This window comes from Trichosurus vulpecula, chromosome 3, assembly GCF_011100635.1.
Source record: "Trichosurus vulpecula isolate mTriVul1 chromosome 3, mTriVul1.pri, whole genome shotgun sequence".
Lineage (NCBI taxonomy): Eukaryota > Metazoa > Chordata > Mammalia > Diprotodontia > Phalangeridae > Trichosurus > Trichosurus vulpecula.
The window spans coordinates 117,101,416-117,126,032 of NC_050575.1; positions in this window are offsets into that span (position 1 = coordinate 117,101,416).

Consider the following 24,617-nt stretch of genomic DNA (forward strand, 5'->3'; position numbering starts at 1 on the left):
AGGGCAACCAGAATATACGCCATCTTGGAGTGGGTGGGAGGGTAGAAATTGGGAGAAAATTTGTAATTCAAACTCTTGTGAAAATCAATGCTGAAAACTAAATATGTTAAATAAATTTAAAAAAAATAAAAAAAAATATATTTGACCAAGAAAACAATGCATGGTATGAATGCAATGATGTAGAGGAAAACACCACTACAAGATATCAGAAGCTCATATTAAGGTAATGACCATAATCATTAATTTCATCTCCAGAGGACTAAAGTCGAGAGATCTATTTCCCTGTTCTTGTGAAAGACCTAGTGGAACACAGGAAAGAGACACATGCTGTCACACACAGCCAGCATGACAGTTTGTTTTGTTGAACTATGCTTATATACAAGGGAGGTTTGTATGGGGGAGAAGAGAGAGAAGGCTACTGGGAAATAATTAGGATATATCCAAAAATCAATATCAATAAAACATTAAAATGTAAAGGAATTCCTCAGGATTTTTAATGACCCTCAAGTTTCTCCCTGATTCAAAAACCCATCTTTTTAATATCAGTATTTCTTGGGTGATGTTAAATGGCTGCAAATCATTGAATGCTACAATCTCTGAAGAGACAGAACTGCAGGTCATCCAAAGGGCAATGGAGAAAAATATGGTGGGTGTAAATAGTCCATTTCATATTACCAATGACAAGTTGTACACAATGAAATGGTCTAAAAGATATCATCAAATAGATGTATGACCAGAGAGGGGGGTGGGGCACTCATCGGGCAAGAGTGATGGGTTAACAGTCAGCCTCTTTATCGTACTGATGCTCATGTCATGTTAAGAGACCTTCAGAAAGACCAGAAGGGCACCCATGTTGGGTGCTCTGTGGAGAATTTATGGGAAGATAATAATTGTTATTTATGTAGCACTATTAAATTTGCAAAGCGCTTTCCATACATTATCTCATTCGAGTCTTAAAACCACTTGGCAATGTTGCAAGTAACAGATGACAATAATAATAACTAATGTATAGCATGCTTTGTGTGGGGTATACAAAGTACCTTTCCTAACAATGATGTTGTGAGATGAGAGGACTAAAGCATATAGAGAGGAAGTAGCCTGGCTACAGCTAATTAGTGACAGGAAAGTGTCGATATTATGCTAATTTTTACAAGAAAAACGAAGCCTAGAGAGGTTAAGTGACCTGCATGTGGTCGTGGGTATATGTGTGTGTATGGGGGTTTCAACATAGACATTCCTGCCTCTAGTCCCATATTGCATGTACTAGTCCATGTTTGGAATATATACTATCCATATACTATTCCACAATTAAAGATAATCTGAAAAGCTTGTCATCTGAGGAATCATTGAGAGAACTCTGGAAATGTTTACCAGATGTCCTGGGCTGGGTTGATTGATTCCTGCCTTCAAATACCTACAGCCCAGACAAGAGGAAGAAGACTTATTATACACACATAACTCCAGAGGGGGTGACTAGGACTAGTGTATGGAAGAGAGAAGAATGTATATCTCATCTCAACTTAAGAAATAACTTTCTAACAAAACTATTCTTTTAAATGAAGCAAGTTGTCTCAAACTGTCCTTTGCTGAAATTGTTCAAGCAGGTCTTAGATGACTACCAATGAGGAATGAGGTACAGAAAGGTTCTTGCATGGGGTAGAAATTTGAACCAAATTGCCTCAAAGGGTCTTTCCAACACTAAGATTCTAAGATCCTATGATTTTGATATTGAAGAGAATAAGATTCTATATTTCTAAGTCTTAATGGTTCCAAAATGCCAAGAGTCTATGAATCAAGCTTCTAAGATACTTTCTCTAAGAGCCTATATTTCTATGATTATATAAATCTACCTTTCTAAGATTTTATGATTGTATGTGTTTTAGTCTATTGTTCCTGCATTGGGTGGACTGAAAGAGGTCCACTGAAAAGACAGATGGGGCCAAAGAAGCTAATATCAATAGTACTATATATTACAAGCACATTTTAGGTCATACAAAAGAAGACCTTATAGCTTAAGATACCAGTGGTATGGGATGTGGTGGCTGGATAAGGAATAAATGTGAAGGATACATAAGGATGTCAATCATCTAATAGATAAGGATATATCCTTGTCTCCAAAAATGATTTATCCATTAGTAGAGTGGATAAGGGCCCAGCTAGGAGTCCAGAAGATCTGAGTTTGACTCTAAACTCAGGCACTGATTGTGTGATCTTGGGCATGTCACTGAACCTCTCTGGGCCTCAGTTCTTAATGTATAAAAATGAGATGTTTGGACTGGATGACTTCTAAGTTGCCTATAGGTTCTAATTCTATGATCCCATGATCTTTAAGTGAAACAATCACAAGGCTACAGTAAAAATAAAAAGGGGACTCATGTTCATTTCTCATTATCCTTTCCTAGTTCAATGTGGGCATACCAGGACCAGTCTCACATAAAAGGGTCAGTTGTGAAAGCAAAAGGCCAGATGTGTACAGGTAAGGGCAAGATCTTGTTTATTCCTATGCAATTGGTTTCCCTCTTGTGATGTCACAAGCAAATACAAGCCAATTATCTAGGCAGCTGGAGGTTTCCAGCAGAGAAAATTCTAGACATGAGTTGCTCCAGAGAAGAGATAGAGTTGGGTACAAGGCAGGGGAAGGAGTCTGCTGAAGCAGAGATGGTTTATTATGAGAATGACCATCCCTTCCCACCAAAACAACAAAACCAATGATAACAAACAACAACAACAGGAACATGCTATGATTTTAAGATTCTATTAATCTCAAAAAAATCAAATAAAATTTAAAATTAAAAGAAATTTTATTAATATATGATTGTTTGATTCTAAGATCCAATAAGTCTGAGCTTCTTTGTTTCTGATTATCTGAGTCTGTGACTATAAAATTCTGTGGGTCTTAGCTTCTGAGATCAGACATAACATGAGAGGGAAAATGAACAGGAAATAGGAAAAGAGTCTAGGATGAGAACCAAGACTTCAAGTAAAGAATGTAGAGGCACACTTCACTTGAAAGTTTGAAAGGAGGTATAGAGAAGGGATCACGCAAACTATACCTAAGCCAATTCTCATCCTGGAAAGAGAAGCATAATGAACATGTTGTGGACATTTCTCCCTCCCCTCAGATCAAAGGCAAAGTGGTGATGCAATCAACTGTTTGTGTATTGAAGTCAACATGTCTCCATGGAGGCCCGAGAGGTCCACACATGGGAACATCTGTTGGTGAAAGCCACTTGAAAAATAAGCAGGCAATTAAGTAGCAGGCACATCTGTGCCAAGTGCATGGGACCACCAGGAGTGCAAGAAAGGCAGGAGACAACACGAAGAGGAGAAGATGAGAGGAAACTGAAAGAAGATGCTTGAGTGTGCATGCAAGAGTAGGCACGACCTGGGATTGAAGGCAGGAGGAAGAAAGGGTTGGGAAAAAAGTCAGTAAAGATTACTATTTACTCTAGTCTCTGTGTAATAGCATAGAAAGCTTATAAGATATGATCGATGGGGGTAGTTAAAAATATGGTCTTCCTAAAGCAGAATTCATTTCCCACTTTCGGACAGTTACCATGGCAATAACTTGAGTTTAAGGCTTACAAAGTGTTTTCTTCATAACAACTTAATGAACTAAATTGAACAAGTTATTAAACCTATTTTACAGATGTGCAAAACCAAGGTCCAGACAAGTGGAAGGTCTTCCACAAGGCAATGCAGTCACCAGGTTCTAGATGCTAGGATTCAAACCCAAATCTCCTTATTTGAAATTCAATACTTTCCATGACACTATAAACCGAACAATGAAAGACTGAATTTACAACATCATTCATTCTGTTGGCTTTCAAAATCCAGCTCAAGCTTGCCACTATCTCCTGGAACTCTTCCCTGATTTCTCTTGCTCTTTCTTATCAAACCGAATTTCGCTATCATCTATTAAATTCCTGCTATCAGTCATCACTCAAACATTTATATTAAGTTGCTACCATGTGGCAGACACTGCACTAGACAGTAGGTATGCAAAGACAAAAAGTGTGTCCCTTCCTGCTCTATGCTGATGGCTAAACCAGGGGTAGGAAACCTGAGGCCTCTAAGCCAGCCACATGTGACCCTCTAGGTCCACAAGTGAGGCCCTTCAGCTGAATCCTAACTTTACAGAACAGTCTGCATTCAATCAAAGAGCCTCACTTGTGGACCTAGAGGGCCATATATGGCTAGTCTGGAAGCCACAGATTCCCTACCCTTGTTCTAAACAGAATATACATATATCAGTATAAATAAAACACACAGGAGAGATATGTTTGGAGGCAGAGGCACAAACATCTTAGGCTAGTGGTGTTAAACTCAAATCAAAATGGATCTCTGTGGGCCACATATCAACTCGGAAAACCACAAATTCACATTATCTCTGTTGTATTGTATTTTTATTTATATGGTTAAATATTTCCTGATTCCATTTGACTTGGGCTCAGGTAGCACTTGGAAGTATTTGTGGGCTGCATGTTTTATACTTGTGTCTTAGAGGACTAGGAGAGTTCTTAAAGAAAGCTGTCTTCACAATTGATGTTTAAGGAAAGGTGGGATTCCAAGGGGTGAGGATGAGCAAAGAGCATATGGAAAGGCATGGATATGGGAGTCAATGGAAAGGCACTGAGATGGGAAAAGGGAACCCTATCACATCCACTGCCCTCAAGAAGATTATGGTATCAGAAGAAGGCTGCAACGCATACAAAAATAACTAAGGATGCAAAATAGAGAATGTGTACTTATAGGAAGTACAAAGTGATTCCTCCCTTCTCTGAGTGCCTGTAGCATTTACTACCTGTATCTGTCACTTGACCCTCAATTATCTGCTGCTTTGTATCATCTACTAGTATATATTTCTTATCTTACTAATTAGACCGTGAACTCCATGGACTGACCATGTCTGTGCTTCTGCATGCCTCTAGCACACTACAGGTAATGAGGCATAGTCATTGTCTTAGGACTTAGAGCTAGAAGTGACCTTAGAGACCATTCAGTCATGGTGTAGCAGATGGAGTGCTGAAACTGGAGCCAGGCAGGTGAGGGTTCGAATTTTGCCCCTCTGCCCCCACCATGCTTATTAGCTTGGTGACTGTAGACAAATCACATAAGCCTTCTAAGCCTCATCTTCCCTCTTCAGTAAAAGAGGGACAGTTATATTTGTAGCATATGTTGGGAAGGCTTGCTCTGAAGCTCACATGACATCATATAATGTAAAATACTTTGCAATGTTTAAGCAATATACAAGTATTAGTTACCATAATTTTATTTGCAGATATGGAAACAGACCCAGAGACAAAAAAATGAGTTGCCCAAGGTTACCTGGATTATAAGAAGCAGAGACAGAATTTGAACTCAAGTCTTTGGACACCAAGTCCTATGCTCTCTCTGCTATTATAATCTAGTACTTCATTATAAATACTTAAATTTATAGCATCCCAGATCTGGAAAGGCCTCTCATTTAACATATTAGGAACTCAATTCCAGAGAGGTAAGGTAACTTGCCTATAGTTAAACAATTAGCTAGTTATAGAGCTGAGTGTAGAATACAAATGACTCCAACTTACTGGTTCATTGATTAGAAAGCGAAAGGATTCAAAGACTCCCAATAAGGAGGGAAGATTAAGTCCATTAACCTCATTTTGCTGCAAGGTTAAGTCATTTTAAAGTTGCAACAACAACAATTTTTGTTAGCATAGCCCTTTGCAACTAAAAGGCATTTTCACAGACATCATCTTATGTGATGCTCATAACTATTCATTGTCAGAATTCTATGGCCCAGAGGAGAAGATTTTGATTTATTCTACTTGGGCTCAAAAGAAAGAACTAGGAATAATGGGTGAAAGTTAAAATGTCAGAACTTGGCTCCATACAAGGAAAAAACATCTGAACAAATTGTTGTCCAAAAGAGAAATGATCTGTCTTGGAGGAGTGGGTAGTCATGGGGCTTCTTCAGACAGAGGCTGGAAGACTATTGTCAGGGATCTTGTCAAAGAGATTCCTATTCAGGCACAGACGGGACCAGATGGCTTCTGGGGTCCCTTCTGACCCTGAGATTCTAGGAGTCTCTGAATCTAAGGGAGGGGTAAAGTTGCAAGGCCTCCTGGGAGGCTCTTGCATTCAGTAACAAGCATGGGGCTAGAAAACAGCCCTGACTCCTTTCTCTATAATAAATTGGGTCTGAGTAATGACTTTGCAATCCTGACCACATCCTCTGTCTCTATCGCCAACAACAATGGATTATTTTCAAAAGCAGCTTGAGATAAACCGCGACCCTATTTGCAGTCTAGCCTTTCTTCCACATGATAGCTCTTCAAACACTTGAAGACAGCTACAATGCCACCCATCCCCCATCTTCTCTTCTTCAGTCTAGTCATCCCTAGTGCCTTTAATCAGTCCTCATATGGCGTGGTCCCCACTTCTGTCAGCATCCCAATCATCATCATCATGGCCTCTGTCTAGACTTAACTCCATAAAAGTTCATAGGATTTAGAATTGGAAGGGTCCACTAGCTCTAATTTAACTGCCTCATTTCATATATGGGAAACTGAGTCCCAGAGCAGTTGCTAGGTGGCAAAGTGAATAGGGAACTAGACCTGGAGTCAGAAAGACCTGAGTTCAAATCTAGCCTCATACATTTACTAACTGTGTGACCCTGGGCAATTCATTTAAACTGTACCTCAGTTTTCTTGTCTGTAAAATGAGGATAAAAATAACACATACTTCTCAGGGTTGTTATGAAGATAAAATATTAGGGTTTTCTTTTTTTAGGAATTTATTTTTTTAAGTTAATTTATTTATTTTTCGTTTTCTACATTCACTTCTATAAGTTTTAATTTTTCTCTCCCTCCTTTCCCCTCCCCTCCCCAGGACAGTATGCAATCTGATATAGGTTCTACATATACATTCCTGTTAAAAATATTTTCACATTAATCATGTTGTATAGAAGAATTAGAAAGAATGGGAGGATCCATGAGAAAGAAAAAACAAAACAACAACAAAGAAAATAGTCTGCTTTGCTCGGAAGACTCCATAGTTCTTCCTCTGGATGTGGATGGCATTTTCCATCATGAGTCCTTTGGAATTGTTTCAGGTCCTTGCATTGCAGAGAAGGGCTAAGTAAGTCTATCAGTCAGTCAGAGGATGGAATATTTGTAAATGACATATTTGTAAAGCACTTTGCAAGCCTTAGAAGAACAATCTAAATCCTAACTATTAAGTCTTATCTCCAGTTAGTGACTTGCTGAAGTGATGAATAGAAGTATTGCGCTTTCAGTGTTGGTCTTTGAAGTCAAAATCTCTCTTCTATGCAGCCTTCAATTACTGGTTGAAAATGGTACCCCAAACTGATCACAATCATCCAAGATTAGTCTGCCCAGGAGAGACAGTACTGAAGCAATCATCTCTACTCTCTGGAGTCTAAGCAGCCCAAGAATCTATGAGCTAACTTGTTCCACATCATCAGGGCTCAGTCCCCCTTAGATTATTTCTACTTTCCACCTTGGACCCCCAGAGAGATTCTGTCCTCAAAGGCTTGTTTTAATGAATGAGTTGCCAACTGAATGTCAAAGACTATTAATGAGGTGGCCAAGAGATGGCCCTTGAAGGGAAAGGATTGCAGCAAACAATTGGAAACAACATTTCCTGGGGCTTTGAAGGGCAAAATTAACAAAGAGCTTCTCTGTTCCTGTCTCCATCCACAACCATCTCCACAGACTTTAATTCGGTGACTGCTGATTTCCCAAACTTATTCGAGAGTATGATGATTCTTTGCCTTTTTTCAATCTTTTGTATTGTTTTGCTAGTTTAATCTATTTTCCCCCAAACACTTTAGTTGATACTTTTATGTGGGCAGTCATGGCATCTCAAAAGCAGTGTAGTTTAGTGGAAAGAAAAATGTATTTAAAGTCAGGAAACCTGGTTGTAAATGCAAGCTCTACCGTTTCCAGTTTCTGTGACATTGGCAAAGGCACTTTTCCTCACTGGCCATCATTTTCCTCATCTACAAAATCAGGAGGTGAGACTAAATCAAGGCTTCCTAATCTTGTGTCTGTGAAATTTATATATACATATATATATATATATATGATATATATATGTACATATATATATATATACATATATATATGTACATATATATATATACATATGTATATATATGATTATTTCACATAATCACTTTCCCTTAAAATGCTATGCATTTTATTTTATGCATCCAAAAACATTCTCGAGAGAGGTCAGTAAACTTCATCAGTTTTGTATGAGACCAATGAACTCTCTGAAAGGCAATAGCATTGCCTAACACATTTTTCCCCCATGACCTGGGGAACTTATAGCATGCTTGGGAGAAAACAGATGAAATCTCCTTTCTCCATTGGTAATTATTCCATACCTTCAGCAATTTCCCATTAAAGAATGTGGCTCCCAGCCTCTCTACTTTTCCATAGATGTTTGGTCTCCAGAGCATATTTAGAAATTGCTTTTCAATCCTTCAGTCTCTGGTAGCCTGGGAGATTTGTTTTCATTTCACCAAGTAGGACTTTACACCCACTCAGTGAGCTGGGTGAGATCAATACCTTTGCTTCTGCCTTGAAATAATTTCCAATGGAAAGTGAAATGAAAGTTCCTTTGGGTCCAATGCCAGCTGTTCTTTTCTGCCTAGGGGTCTAAGCACAATATCATGGTGTCAGACAGAAAGACTAACATAAGGAGAAATCCCAAACACTATCAGATGTACCTATCCACTGAATCAAAATGGCAATACTGAAAATCTGTATCTCTTTGGGGTGAGAATGGAAACACCATCAAGGATGACAATGAACCTATTTATTGGAGGTCTTCCAGAAAAGGAAGGTGGCCACTTGTTGGGCGTGTTATAGTAAAATCATAGATCTGGAGTCTTAAAGGCCCTCTTGTCTACTACTGATGAGAAAATAGGGACTCAGAGAAATTAAATAACTTGGCTCAGGTTACACAGGTCAGATGTGGGATTTGAACCCAGGTCCTGAGACTCCAGAACTATCACTTTTTGAACTGTAGCACCATCGGAACAGTTTGCTGCTATGGTCCCTTCAAATTGTAAAATCTTATTCTGTGATTCTGTAACTATCTGTCTAGAAGCTAGCAATCATAGAAGCACAGAAAAGTGCTGGGGACTGCATGGACTCTTAGGTTTAGAGTTGGAAGGAACCTTAGAGACTGTCTCTGAGATAGGAATTCATAGCTGGACAGAACCTCAGAGGTTAACTAGTCAAACCCTCCTGTTTTACAGATAAGGAAGATGAGGTAAAGTTTTCAGAGAGATATAGCACCTCACCCTGTCGCATAGGTGGTAAGTTACAGATTTGGGATTCAAACCTGAGTACTTGATTCCTGGGCAGCTAGATGGTACAATATAGCGCTAGAGTGCCAGGCCTAGAACTCATCTTCCTGAGTTCAAATCTATCCTCAGAGACTTAGTAGCTGTGTGGCTGTGTGACCTGGGAAAGTCACTTCACCTTGTTTTCCTCATCTGTAAAATGAGCTGGGGAAGGAAATGGCAAACTACTAGTATCTTTGCCAAGAAAACCCCAAATGGGGTCATGAAGAGTCAAGCGCAACTGAATCGACTGAATAACAACTTTGATTTCAAATCCATTTGCTGAAATGCTTCCTGATAAAGTAGATTTGGAATCTTGAACGCCTATCTGAAAAAATCAAGCAATGCTTTGAGGTGGAAAATGCACTGATTTTGAAGTCAACAGGCAAGAGTTAGAAATTCAGTGTTTCCAATAGTATCATCCTCGCGACCTTGGGGAAGGCATTTCATTTCTTAAGGCTTTAATTTCTTCATTCACAAAATTAATGAGGGTCTTTGAACCAGATGATCTCTAAGGTCTCTTGTAGCTTTAAGTGCTATTGTGTACGTTTATTACTTTTATCCCCTTTTGCTTCCCTGTTATCCTAATCCATGTCCCAGGATTCCAGAGTTTCCCTGTTTCTCCCCATTCCTCTCCCCACATCAGAATTCTCTGTTCTGTGCCTGTGCCCCAAATAGCTACTAGATGACCAGAGCTTGATTCAGTGAAGGAATATGTACTAATATATTGATAGCTAACAGTGGTTAACAATACCCATCACTTATGTTTGTATCAGATTCCAGTTTACAAAGGTCCGCTTTCGTGTTCATCCACTCATTTGATCTTGAGGACAGCTGCGTGTGTGTGTGTGTGTGTGTGTGTGTGTGTGCATGTGTAAAATAGTGTTTATATATATGTATGCACATACTTGCATGTTTATATATTTGTACACAACTAAGATAAATACCCTTTCCTTTAAGAGCTTGTATCCTACAGAGGACATCTCGCTCCACTACCCCACATTAATTGGCTAATCGGTTGACAAATTTTTCCTGTTTAACCTCCACATCCCTCATATCTGATCTCTTCTCTCTACTCACAACCACATTAGGTTAGGGCCTCATCGTGTCTTGCCTAGATTCTCACAATGTCTTCTTAACTCATGTCCTTACCTCCAGCTGAAGTTTCCCTAAGTTTTTTCCCCCAAAGTCAATCCATCTTCTACCGAATTTCCAAAGTAATTTTCCATAAGCGCAGAATTGATCTTGCTACTACCTTATTCAATCAAGTCTAGTGGCTCCCTTTTACGTCTAGGATAATTAATGAACTCCACTGTTTAGTTTTTAAAGCCTTTCATTGCATGGCTGCAACCTATCTTTCCAGCCTCATTAACTGTTATTCCCCTACTTCTCCTTTGTGAAGCACTTTAACTTGCCTTCTCTGTTACTCACACACAGCATGCCATCTTCAGTCCTCAGGTCTTTGCACAGGACATTCCTCACGCCTAGAGCACCCACATGCTCCCCTCTAAGTTTCAAAATCCTTCTCTTCTTTTCAGGCTCAACTCCATGTTTTACATGAAGCCTTTCCTAATTCCCCCAATTGCTAGTGTCCTCCCTCTTTCTCCTTCCCTTCCTCTCTAGTATTTAACTACCTTATATACATTTGTTTTTATTCTTTTTTGTCCTTGCTTCATTCTGTGCCAATCTTTTATTCTCTGTGCCTAGCACATGACCTGGCACATAGCAGGTGCTTAATAAATGTTTCTTGTTTGCCTTATTTATGCACACAAGGTAGATTGTGATAGAGGCAAAAGAGAGATCCAATAAAAATGTACTAGTGCAATTTGAGAAGAAAACAATCACTTTTACCTGGGGGAATCAAGGAATCTCTATGGGGGTAACTAGCTGGGCCTTGAAGCAAGAGAAGGTTTTCTATAAAGAGAGATTAGGAGAAAGTATCACATTCCAGATATGGAGGATGGTCCATGGGAGTGTGGGACAAGAATGGAGAATAACTAGTATACTTACTATTTCCATTTTACAGATAAAAAAAAACTAAGACCCAGTATAGATATGGGACCTGCCCAAGGTCAGAGAGGGTGTTAAAAACAGAGCTGGGACTAGAACTCATGTCTCCAGATTCCTGATCTGGGGAGCTCTTCCAATTTTCCTTCAGTGCCTTGATACAGTATTGTTGAGAAGCCACATACAATCAATCGCATTTATATATAATTAATACTGTATGTTATTTCAGAAGATCCACATGCCCAGTGATGTGGCCACCCACTCTACCTATGCAGAGCATAACCTTATAGATCTTTTATACATGGCATTCATGGGATATTGTGGATGGAAAAAAGTGGTGTAGTGAAAAGTGCTAGATGTGTGTTTAGATGACCTTGTGTTGAGTACCAGTCTGTATCTTACTACCTGGATGAGCTTAGGCAAAATACACAATCTGTCTGAGCCTCAGTTTCCTCATCTTTAAAAATGAAAGAGTTGGATTAAATACCCTTATGATACTAATTTTATGATACTATGAGTCTCTGAGGAACCCCTCAGTACCTGCAGAGACTTGGTCTCTGGTGACAGAAGGACAGTCCATCTTGACAGTGCTGAGTAAAGTACTTTGCAAAGATGTGAACTACTACTGAAATGTGGGTTCTTTGGGTCCCCTTTGAAGCCTTGATGGCTCAGGGAAGACCCACCAGAATCAAGTCTCAGATCTCCTCTGCCCCATAAGGCAGTATCAAGGAGGACATCTATGGAGGTAACCCTGGGCTAATTAATACAATTTAGTGTATTTCAGCAAGGGAGTGATAAGAAATTAAATCAAAAGGGAGATAAACCTGGGAAAGAAAACCCGTCAGTTCCTTTTTGTGTCTGCCATCCACTGTTCTGACAAGTATATCTCCTCATAGTTGAATGGCTAATTAATTATTGATATGTTTCAGAGTTGAATTGGGGGTACTTTATAGAGCCCATTAAGCAGTCATGATCCCTACCCTCCATAGAATTTGAATTTTCAAACCAGAAACATGTCTTTATTTTTGAGGGAGACAATGTGGAATGTTGGAAAGGGCTCTGGAGAGGGAATCCCTCCATCCCTGTGTCATTTGTAAAACCCTTCACAACTTGGCCCCTTCCATTCTTTCCAGTCTTCTTACACTTTTCTCCAATCCGAGGTCTGTACCAGTTCTTTGCACATTATATTCGATCCCCTATCTCCAGGCCTTTTCCTGCCCTTCCCTATGTCTGGCATACTTTCTCTCGTCCCTCTACCCCTTAGTTTTCCTCTCCAAAACTCAGCTCAACTCTCACCTCCTGCAAGAGTCCTTGATGCAGGGCTAGTGCCTTCCTTTTCAGATTGCCTCCCATTAATACTGTTTCATGAATGTACATAGTTATTTATATCTTGTCCCTGCATTAAAATGTAAATTCCTTGAGGGTAGGAACTATTTTTGTTTGTTTGTTTATTTTGTTTTGTTTTGAGTTTTGCTTTTTCTTCTCATCCTCAATACCTAACACAATGCCTGGCACCTAGGCATATTTTTCCCATTTAATATATTTTATTCTTAATTTATTGGATAAAACAAGAATTTCCATAACACAGCATAATAAAAAAAGATTGCACATGAAACTGAAAATCTATTATGTACAATTGCTCTTCCATTTACCTATATAATAAATCTATAATATGCATAGGTATATTATTAAGACTTTAAAAATGTTTATTGACTGGTTAATTTTATGTTCTGCCTTTGCTATTTACCTATATTCTCTGTACCTCAGAGGTTCCTGCATTTATATAGTTCAATTCATTCTATTACAAATTTATCAAATGCCTACTGTGTATGCAGTCCTGTGCTAGATACTGAGGACATAATGAATCCATGATCTCATCCTGTGGGCATTTCTTCTATAGGTGCAGATCCCAAATCAGCCAAGCCTCTTTATCCTGCTTAATTCTTCTCCACGCTAATCCTTAAATCCTTCACTGGGACACTGGAGTCATTTTGAATATTTTTGTTGGTAGCCATACAGCCCGTGAGAGGAGTGCCTTTTTCTTATCTCTTCTTCTTGCTATGTGATGGATCCATTTCCTTTTCCCATCATATATGTCCTTGGGGATACAAATGTAAACAGTAATAAAAATGGGAAGGGGGGGTGGGCTAGTCAACTAGAAAAATACCCTTTCCAATTTTAACATTCTGGAATTCTCTAAAACACTTCAAGATCCTTGAGAGATACAAGTCTTGGTCTTCTTAGGAGAATTTAGGAAGCTGACTGCCCATCTGAAGTATACCAGATTCTTCCTGGAAGGGACAATGGAGATGAGGAAAGACCTAAAAGAAAGGGGTCGCTTTGTTCCTATGAAAAGAGCTCACTTTAAAGACACAGGCCAGGAGCCTCACTGGGACCTTTTTATTTAAGGAAAGAGAGTCATAATGGCTGAGATTTATGCAGAGAGCTTATCCCTAAAGGATTCCAAAGCATTTTGCAGACTTCCTTAACCCACTAAGCCACCCCCTTGGGGTCTATCCAGCTGTCATTTCACCAAAAAAAGTAGTGCCCTACCCAGAGATCTATTGAGAGTGCATTCAGTGACTTCTCAGCTGCATCATATAAATAAGAACTGGGGGGAAGCCCTCCTACATTAGATCATCTGGTCTATCCCAACAATGTAGTTCCCCGCAGAGCATCCTCAAGTGCTCAGTAGACCCCTACCCCATGAGCTTCACATCTGTAATTTGAGACCAGTCCTTGAATAAGTTGTTATGAAAGGTTTGCCAATGGACCAGATGTTTGATTTCCTTTTTAAGACTATCCAGGGGACAGTCTCATTGGGTTGGACCTCCCCTCCCCCCCCAGAAAGTTTAGAAAAGGTAAGAAAAACAGGAGGAGCATACACTCTAAGGATTCCATTCACATTGAATTATAGTGATCTCATAATCATGGGGGAAGGGAAGCACCCAGAGATTTGGTCATGGCTGAGGACAATGAAGAGGAAAACGTGAGAAAGGTTGAAGAAGAATTTCTGTTTTTGTCTCTGCCTCTTTAAATTTTTTGCCTTGGTCCCAACTTTATTTATCACTGCACATTGTCTAATTCTTGCCTTGAAGTTTCCAAGGGAAGTAAGAATTTAATACCTTCCGACAGGTTGCATTTTTTATTGCAGTTGTAGAAGACGGGCAGCATGTCTTCATTAACTCCCCGTGACATTCAAAATAGAAAGAGATAAAGAAAACACTTCATCAAGAAGGAAAAATAGAAAGGTGACTCCCCATCCCCAATCCGGGCCACCCCCTAGGGGATGGATGCATTCAGTGTCTGAAGATTAATACCCTGTGCTCATTCCAGGTTGTGGGTGTATTTGCTCTCTTCGGTCAGAAGGTGGCGCTGGATTTCACGAAATGGTAATGAAGACTTTCAACCTCTTCAGGATGAAAAAAAAGAGTGTGTGGGGCACAAATTGGGCTGAAACTTAGCTGAGTCTATACTTACCCACATAGCCACAAGAGAGAAAATCTCTCCAGAGGTTGATTGGCACAGAGGACAGAAGGATGGCACAGCATCTCAGGTCTTCTCTGTCTAAGGTGAGGCTGACTAGATATAGGCCAATGTGCTATAATGGACTTGTGTTTCTGAGCTTTGGGGCAGACACAGAGAGGCCCAGTCTTCACGTGGGACGTCAAACAGGAAGAAAGAGTTAACTAAGCATATTCATCAACTCCTCTTATACCTGAAAAATGACTCCCTTAGGACCTCCTTTGGGCAGGCATCCTGTTGGGACAACTTTTCTGAAGGTCCCTGGCTTTTGCAACATATCTAGGGTTATTCGAATAGCAGAAGATAGAATATAAAAACTAAAGCATCACAAAATGAGGCAAAAGAAATTCATTAGCCCTCTGAAAAGATACTGTGGCACAATCAAAAGAGCTCTGCATACATGACAAAAGGACTTGGATTTGGAAACTGGCTTTGCTTCATACTGTATAATAATGGATAACACACTGAACCTCTCTGAGCCTCTCTTTTCTCAGCTGTGAAATAAGGGAGTTGAACTTGGGGATCCCAAAGGTTCCATCCAAATTAAAAGTATGAGATTCTATGACTTCAATTTGAGAGTGTAATAGCACTAGAACCCTACAGTGGTGCTCTTAATAATAGCGCTTTGGCTATGGCAGTGGAGTTCAAGTCCTTGTGAACCTATCAAGGTGGAGAAGCTCCAGTTGGACCCACAAATTTAAAGCTGGAAGAAGTCTTAGAGGACATATAGTCTGACCCCCTTGTTTTATAGATGAGCTGACCAAGGCCTGGAGATGATAAATGACTTGCCCAAGGTCACACAGGTAGGACACGACAAAGGCAAAGATTTCAACTCCAGTCCTCTGACCCTAAAGCCAATAATCTTTCCAAGGTATCATACTGCTTCTTGCCTTGATTTCTGTCATCCAAGAACCAGCCTGGTGAAGTACTGGAAAAGAAAAGTTCTTCACCAAAAGGCGGACTATTATGGTTGAATTTCTATTTGAACTCCCATAACTAATGGCCAATAGATATGAAGGGGCTGCTATTTGAGTTAGAGGAAGGACTGATAGAATCATGGATCTTTTGTTGAAGTAGTATAAACAATAAGCCTTACATCCATAAAATACCTAGTAATTTTCAAAGCACTTTGTCATTCCATTCTTATGAAGATAGATCTAGAAGGAGTCACGCTCTGCTCCCCCTTCCTTTTTTTTTAACTGGTTAGGAAGCTGAATCAAAGAAATGCTCATCAAATCATAGATGAAGAGTAGGAAGGCACCTTAGGGGCCATTCAGTCTAACCCCAACATTTTTACAGACGAGGAAACTGAAGACAAGAGAGATATAATGATGCTAAGTAAGTGGCAGAGCTGGAATTTGAACCAATGTCCCCTGACTCCAAATACAAGGCTCTTTGCGCTACACCACACTGCCTCAGATGTCTTACCCAAAGGAGCACAGAGAATTTGGTAGCACAGCTGGGACGAGAATCCCAATCCACAAAGGTCAAAGGTGAAGCTTTTTAGTCACCCCTAGTAGGGCCCCTGACTGGCCTATCCCCTCACCAACTGTGATGGGGAGAAATCACAGGGGTGAGAAATGAATGACACATCTCCACCGTGTGGGAGTGCAAGGCTGGGAAGGCCACTCAGTAACTGAGCGGAGCTATCTGCTTCAAAGGACCAGACGGTCCTTTTGGAGCTGAGGTGGGAATGTTCAATCCCAATGCAGCCCAGTCTCATAGATTTCTAATTAATCACATCAAGCCAGAGGAGAAAAGAAACCGGCTGCTGGAACACACAGGAGGCCCTCCCGTGCAAGAGCTCCCGACAATGCACATTTGCACCTCAATAGGTAGATTGAGAGCTGCAGCCACCAAGGAGCTCTTCGAGACTGGGAAAGCGATGGAGGCTTTGGACCGTTCTCCTTTTGGAAACCTTACCCAGAGGAGCTCTCCAAGCCCCTGAAGTTTGGGGATTGTGGGTGTATTTGGGCAAACACCAGAGAAAAGGACCCATTTCAGGTGCCAAAGTAATCAATAGACATGTTGTGGAATGATCGAGTTTTCAAAAGCTGGAGGAGACACTTTTTCTCAAAAAAAAAAAAGAAACATCCTTTGGCTTTTGTAAGCAGTCTGCTTCCCCACCTCCAAACCAGCAACACCGGGACCATTATACAAACCAGAGTCTGTTAGGGAGGAACCTGCTGTCCCTGCTTCGGACCGTTCCTCATTTGTGAAAGTGCAGGAAAAGATAAAGCATGTATTTATGTTAGGGCTATCTGTAGAAGAACCTAAGAGGCCAACTAATCTAGCCCTTCATTTTACAGATGGAGAAACTGAGGCCAAGAGAGTGGAAACAACTTATCCAAGATTATGTAGGGAATAAGGATCAGAGCGGGGATTTGATCCTGGCTGCTCTGACTCCGAAGCCTTTTCCCCTTGAGTATCTATCTATACGTTGATCCCTCTCCACCTGTCATCTTGAGATCATAGATTTAGAGGTGCTGAGGCCCTTAGAGGCATCCCACATGAATCCCCTCATCTGACAGAAGAGTAAACCAAGACCCAGAAAGGATAAGTGACTTGCCCGGTGGCACATTAGTAACACAAATAGTAGACCACCGAACCCTGGTCCCTCTGATTAAAAATCCAACGTTCTTCCTACTGCACCATTTGGCTTATAATAGTACAGATTGATTATTTTCTTGCCTTTATGCAGGGAAAGAGTTGGGGAGGCAGGTCGTTTCTCAGTTTATGAACAGTAGATTCCCGAGGGTCCTAAAGACAATATTTCCTGAATGACGTTAAAAGGCCCAGGCTACATAGTATCCAGTAAAGTGAAGAATTAAAAAAAAATATATCAAGCCACTGGATTGTTTGAGCTCTAAAGCAGGTAATAACCTGCGTTCTTCCCCACAGTGATTGGTTCTTCTGGCATTGTGTAGAAAGAGTCTAAATGGTTGAGCGTGTCGTTTAAAGTGTTTAGGATTTCATGGAGGAATACAGATGCAGGTGCCAACATTCTCTTGAGAATTGTAGACATAGAAAGGGCCCTCAGAACACTGAATGCCAGATGTAGGAGCATCTCAGAAATTGGCTTGTCTTAAACCCTCATTTTATTGATACAGAAAGTAGGACTGAGAAAGGAAGAAGGACTTGCCCAGGGTCACGGAATGAATTAGCAACACAGCCAAGATCAGAACTCAGGTCTCCTAACTCCCACATGGTCTGCACCATGCTGCCTCAGCCAGTTGAATTATCTTTGTTCTCCATAAACTAAATTTAGAAGCAAATATTCTAGAACTTATGAGTCTGGAGGTGAACAGCTCTCATTCTAAATTGGCCAATGTGGAATAGCACTTAATTCAAAATAAAATGGAATCCATTGCAAGATTGCCCAAATGTCTTCCATTTGAATTGTTTCTTACTCTCTGCTGCCTTGTCCATAGGCCAGGGTAACTACTAATGATTCCCATCTGGGCCTAGCCTTCTCTTCAGTCTGGCACACACATTGTCCTTGCATTTCTCAGAGGAAAAAAAGCTTAGATAAGGAGATCTCCGGGCAGTGAGAAGGCATTTTCTACCTTGGGCCTCACAGAGAAGGTTGATCTTTTCTACCTGTTCACTTTTCTCATCTGTAAAATGATGCTTTGGAGCCGATGACTTCTCAGATCTCTTCTGGCTTTAGTTGTGTGATTCTGTATAAACCATCTGGCTTTGAATAATTAGGCTTTTCATCCTTTCAGAAAATGTTCTGTCTAGGAAAACTTGGGTTTTAGACTATAGACCTATAGTCATCTATTCCTAGCCCCTTCTACAAGTAAAGGAAACTAAGGACGAGAGGGAGGACTTTACTTGCTCAAGGCCAAACAAACAGTTAGAAGCAGAGCTGGGACACCAATGGAGGTCACCTAACTCCCTTCCAGTGTTCTTAGCACCTAATCAGATGTCACTTTCCTCTCACATCAGCTAATCATCGCTAAGTAAAAGTTTTAATACCATTTCCCATTATTTATGGGAAACTGAGTATTTGATCAGGGACAAGCTATGCAAAAGAAGGAAATTGTGAAGAAGAGATGGTCTTTGGTATCCTTCCACCTCCATTTCGCTACCGCCCTTCGTCCCACCCATCCACAGGTCCAGCCCTCATGCACTCAGTGGTCTCAAGCAGTCCCCTCTTCTCCTACAAAACTGACAGTCCTTCCACAAAATAAAATCCCAATATGAAATCTTGCAATATCACTGGGGAGTCTAAGACAAAGCTGAGTGACTACTTTTGAGAGATGCTTCAGAAGAAATTGCCACATTGATTGGATAAGTTAGAAGCTCCTTTCCTACTCTAAGAAAGAATGAGTTTAAGTGGAGAAAGGATTCTCTATTTTTGGAGGGGGAAGGCAGGGCAATTGAGGTTAAGTGACAGGTCACACAGCTGGTAAATGTGTCAGGTGTCTGAGGCCGAATTTGAACTCAGGTCTTTCTGACTCCAGGGCTGGTGCTCTACTCACTGTGCCACCTAACTGCCCCTAGAAAGGATTCTTAACCTAAAGTCCATAGATCCTTTGGAGAAATTTTTATTTGACCCATCAACTTGAATGGGAAAAGATTACATCTTTATTTTCACCAACCTCTAACTGAAATTTAGCATTTCCTTCAAGTATGAATGTAGGCAGGAAACCTGCCCCTGCTTACATACTGTATGTGTGCTCCCAGATAATACAGTTACATTTTTTATGAGAACCTTCACTGCCTGAGGTATCACATGGTGTAATGGAATGAATTCAAATCCGATTCAGCTAGTGACATGCATTACACTGGGTAGGGGTCCATAGGCTTCACCAAAGGGGTCCCATGACACAAATAGTTTCTGAATCTATGTACTAGAGAAAGCGTAATGTAGTAGAGAGGACAACAGGCTTCGAGACAGAGGACATGGATTCAAATTTTGGCTGAACTACTTTGTACCAGCGTGACCTTCATTAAGTTAACGATAATTGCCTGGGCCTCAGTTTCTTTAGCTGTACTTTGTCTTTAAAATGAAGGTATTGGATTAGATGTACTTCTAGGTAACTTCTGGCTCATAATTCTGTTATTTTATAAATCTCAGGTAAAAATAACAAGCCAGTGAGGCTTTAGTGTAGTATACTACACTTTAGTGTAGTTTCAATGTTGTAACTCCTATAACCTATAATATAAGCATTCTCCTAAGGCTTAGGACAGCTAGGTGGCACAGTGGATGGAGTGCCAACCTAGAGTCAGAAAGATTCATCTTCCTGAGTTCACATTTGGCCTCTTACTAGATGTGTGACCCTGAGCAAGTCACTTCACCCTGTTTGCCTCAGTTTCCTCATCTAAAAAATGAACTGGAGAAGGAAATGGCAAATAGCTCCAGCATCTTTACCAAAAAAATCCCAAGGGATCACAAAGAGTTGGACAGGACTGAAACAACTGAACAAAAACAACATGGATTAGATGCTAGGCGGAAAGATAATGTTCTTTGCACACCAATGGACAGAAAGAACGTTGAAACTGCAGTCAAAAGATTTCAGTTTGAATCCTGGCTCTGCTACTTACTATCTGTGTGATATTTGAATGAGACACTCTTTGGATCTCAGTTTCCTCACCTATAAGATGAGATAGTTGAATTAGAAGGCCTCTAAGGTCCCTTCCAGCTTTAAATCTCATTCTCTAAACCTCAGATACCCCATATTCCTGAGAACTGGCTTTTGAATAACTTCCAAGAGCTTTCTGTACTCTTCTTTCTCCCTCCTTAATGGATAAATAGTAGCATTCTATCCATGTACTTACGAAGGCAGAACCAATAAGAAGAGGAGAATAAGGACTGGGCTACCAGGATTCAGCTTAAAAAGGATTTTATAGAGGTCAAGAGGCCAAAAAAGGTGAATTCCATTCACTCTAGACTGAAGCTATGTCTGTCTCAATAAGCTTTTGAGGGACGTGGAAAATGCTCTATATTTTTCAGGGATGGGACATTCCATTAATCATGGAAACCTTAATGAGGCTCTCACTTGACCAAGTTTTGCAGAGCCGGCTCTTTGTGCCTACTCTTTTCCATTACACATGTAATCTCCCCCTCCCAAAAATAAAACTCAGTGCATTGACTCAGGGCTAATGTTTGGTTGTGGTGAATTGAAGGGGATGGTTTGGATTTGTCATGAGCTGGCTCCAGCTCCCACTCTCTCAGCCCAGCAATCGTCACCCATGTCAAATTCCCAAAGCCCGGACTCTATAGCATGTTTCTGGGGATTTTAGATGCAAGTAAAAGTGGGTCTTTGCATAGGATCTTTCATACTTTTATTTCCTTAAGTGTTAATGAGCAACACACTGGAAAGGCAGCAGCACTGCCTGAACAGCCCAACTGAGAGATCATTATGCTTTAAATAAGAGATCACTCACTGTCTGGTTTATTCATTGAAATGGTTAGTCACATTCATATAAAAGTTGAACACAGAGGAATGTGCCTGCACAGACTATAAAAATGTGTACATGAAGAAGTATGTAAGACTGCATGTTGTGTCTGGAGACACCCTCTCAGAGTGAAGAAATCTGGGTTCAAGCCCTGCCTCTGGCATGCATTTCTACATGATATTGGGCAAATACCTTGATTTCTTAGTACCGCAGGCAACTCAAAGATAATAAATTACAGGACAGGTGCTATTCTGTATTGGGGCAGGGAGCTTTCTCATTGGGTATTTCCCATACCAATGAATTCATAACTCTGGACATATACATATTAATATATGTGTGTGCATGTATATGTATATGTAGATGTGTGTGTGCGTGTGTGTGTCTGTGTCTGTGTATGACACAAAAACCACAGTGACTATTACAAATTTAGACTGCACTTAGATCCCATTCGTTCTGCTTGGTCAGACCACATTGGGCACACTGCATTCAGTTTTGGATACCATATGTTAAGACAAATGAGAGATTTTCTGGAAAAAGGAAATTTGGAAGGTGAGAAAAATCATAAAATCATAAGCCAAAATTGGAAGGGACCCTAAAGGTCATCTAATTCAACTTCCTCAATTTACAGATGAGGAAACCAAGATTCAAAGAAGTTAAACAACTGGCCCAAAGTCCTATTTGAGTCAGGATTTGAATTCACATTTTCCTGACTACTAGCCCAGCATTCTATGTAGTGTCCTATCATAGATCAGGTCTGTGAGACACAAGTGAGTTTGGAGGTCTCTAGACCAACCTCTTACTCAACACGGGAATCACTTTTACAGAATCGTCTATTTAAACACTTCCAGGGAAGTACTTAGGAAATCACTTGCTCTGTCTGGGTTCTTAGTTTGATCATCCAGCAGGATAACATTCCTGTTTTGGCATTACCTTAATGTTTTCCAAGCACACACTTCATAGTACCTCTGTGAGGTAACTAGTGCCAGTATCGTTACACCCATTTTATAGATAGGATACTGAGGTTCCTGAGGGATTAAATGACTAGCTCTTTTTCCAGTTAAAGCCAGATGCAAACTGAATTTTGATTCTAAGCCCAGCATTTTCCCCATTGCTCTACATTGCCTCATATCATGACTCTTTCCAGCTGTTTGCTTCCCTATATAAAATATTATCTAGACTTTTCAGAATTCTTGTGTACTCAACATTACATCTTCACACAAACATAGCCAGCCATTAGAAACTTTTCAACTACCAAAGTCATTTGAAAAATAAGGATAATAGTACTTTTCCTGCCTTCCTCACAATGGGGCTATGAGATTATCAAGGAATGCATTTTAAAGGCAGGATTTTTTTTTTAGTATAGTGGCTTAAATCTATATGTACAAAAATATTTATAGCAACTATTTTTGTGGTGACAAAGAAATGAAAATTGAGGGGATGCCCATTGGTTGAGGAATGACTGAACAACTATGGTATGTTATTGTGATGGAATACTATTGTGCTGTCAGAAATGATAAAGGGAATGATTAAAGAAAAACCTGGGAAGATTTGTATGAACTGATGCAAAGTGAAGTGAGCAGAACCAGAACAACTTATACTATGAAAGAAATATTGCAAAGATGATCAACTTTTAAAGACTTATCTATTCTTTGAAATACAACAATCCAAGACAATTCTAATGGATACATGATGAAAAATACTATCCACCTCCAAAGAAATAACCGATGAACTCTGAGTGCCGATTAAAGCATTTTTTTTCATTTTTTAACATAGCTAATATGGAAGTTAGTTTTTCATGACTTCACATGTAAAATGGGTATCATGTTGTTTGCTGTCTCAATGGTTTGGGGAGGAATTGGAGGGAGGAATAGAATTTGGAACTCAATTATTTTAATAAATATTAAATAGAGGTTCAAATGAGAGCACCTGTGAAAATTCTTTGTAAAGTGTGAGATGCACTCTTTATTCTCTAAGGACACTAGAAAGGCAGGAAAGTAGTTAGAACACTGAACCTAGAGTCAACCTGGGTTTAAATCCTGCCTCTTCTGTTTATCAGGTATGTGATCATAATTGTATCATTTAATCTCCCTGGGAATAAATTTCCTCATCTCTGAAATGGGGATACTACTACACTCCTCATTTTCTTTCCAACAGAAAATAAATTCTTTAGTTGGTTTCCAATCCCTCCTAAAAGTGGCTCCTACATAACTTTCTAAGCTTCTTTCCTTATTATTCCCCTTCCAAGCCAATGCCTACCAACTCTTCATGAACTCAACCTTCAATTTCCTCTACTCTGTGTCTTTTCATAGGTTGCTCATGCCTCCAGTGCCCTTCCTTCTCATCTGAGTCCATCAAAACCCTTCCTTTCCTTTGAGGCTCCACTCAGGTACTGCTTCCTCTCTACAGGAAGACTCTCTTCACACATCCCCCTCCCCATCCCCAATTGTTACAATGCTCTCCTTCCTCAAATTTTCTTCTCTTTGCCCAGTAGAGTGTAAGCTCCTTGAGGGCAGAGATCACTGCTTCCTCTACTGTCATTTTAATACATTTTAGTACCTATCACAACCCTGGGAGGTGGGCACTATTATTATCACCATTTTACAGATGAGGGAATTGAGACAAACAGAGGTTAAGTGACTTTCCCAGCTAAGTATCTGAAGCTGGATTTGAACCTAAGTCTTCCTCACTCCAGGTCCAGCACTTATCCACTACACCACTCTCTGCCTTTATACTTAACTGTTTGTTTAATTTAATTGAGTTGAATACACTATCCACCTCCCCATGCTGTGAGGAAAAGGCAACATAAACATAAGCAGGTAAATAGCATCTGTCTTAGTCATTGTAGTATTGATAGTATCATCTCAGAATGAAGTTTAGGCCAAAATTAAACAGCTTGATTTAGAAAAATATTCCCTATAATGATTCAAAACATACCTCTCTGTAATTTCCATTCATCATTCCCTAGTTCTGTCCCTTGGATCCACAAAGAATAGGTCCCACATGAATAGCCCAAAAAATATCTGTGGTCAGCTCTCTATTTCAACCTCCCTAAGCATTTTTTTCTTCAGGACAAAGTTCCTTTAGTTGTTCCTTATGTAACATTTTTTTAACCTCCCATCCTACCCCCTTGTCCAGGTCCCCTAGTCCCATGTAGACACAGGCCAGTCTCTCTTTTCTAGATTGTCAGTGTCCCTCAAAAACAAGTGGCCCATCTTGAACATTACTCCATACGGGCCCTGACCAGTGTCTGGAACAACAGGACAATCAACTCTCTCAGCTCTCCCACTGTGGACAATAAACACTAGTGTAGCAT